This window comes from Bison bison, unplaced genomic scaffold, assembly GCF_000754665.1.
Source record: "Bison bison bison isolate TAMUID 2011002044 unplaced genomic scaffold, Bison_UMD1.0 scf7180017833846, whole genome shotgun sequence".
Lineage (NCBI taxonomy): Eukaryota > Metazoa > Chordata > Mammalia > Artiodactyla > Bovidae > Bison > Bison bison.
The window spans coordinates 1-704 of record NW_011472254.1 but is presented as its reverse complement, the minus strand read 5'-3'; the positions used below and the strand labels follow the sequence as shown (position 1 = coordinate 704).

The window sequence follows — 704 nt, the reverse complement described above, 5'->3', positions numbered from 1 at the left end:
ATAGAGATACTTATACTTTTTACCCTATACAATTCTATAATGCATTTTATTTTTATTTATTTTGGGGGGGTACCAAATTACTTTATTTGAAGGAATGGTACTAAAGAAAGAACTTAAGTAGATGTTTTGTTACAACTTATAGAAAAGATGAAGGTAACCCAAATATGCATGCACTGCCTTGCTGACCAGGGAAGTCACCCCTGTGGCTGTGGGAAACCAGCCTGAGGCTTAGCTCTCACTGTGTCCCAGGGTGTGCTTGTCAAAGGGTACTCTGCCATGCCAGATCCAGGGCCCCCATCTTGCGCAGGTTGGTTATGTGGTCACCCAATTCTTTGATGGCTTCCACCTGCTCATTCAGGTGATGAGTCTCAATGAAATCACACAGATGGGGATCATTTTTTTCAGTGGCCAGTTTGTACAGTTCCAGTAGTGACTGATTCACACTTCTCTCCAAGCACAGCGCACATTCCATTGCAGTCAGCCCATTCTCCCAGTCATCACGGTCTGATTTCTTGATATCCTGAAGGAAGATTCGGCCGCCTCGCTGGTTCTGCAGCTTCATCAGTCTCTCAGCATGTTCCCTCTCCTCATGAGATTGGTGAAGAAAGTATTTGGCAAAGTTCTTCAAAGCCACATCATCACGGTCAAAATAGTACGACATGGACAGGTAGACATAGGAGGCGTAGAGCTCCAGGTTGATCTGG

The 704-nt window shown here is 44.9% G+C and overlaps 1 pseudogene across 1 annotated transcript; it reads right to left on the bottom strand.

Moving 5' to 3' along the window:
* Positions 1-67: 67 nt before the first annotated feature.
* Positions 68-700, bottom strand: LOC104983182 (annotated as a pseudogene). The gene has a single exon (XR_824601.1). The product of XR_824601.1 is annotated as a ferritin heavy chain pseudogene (transcript).
* Between the last annotated feature and the right edge of the window lie 4 nt (positions 701-704).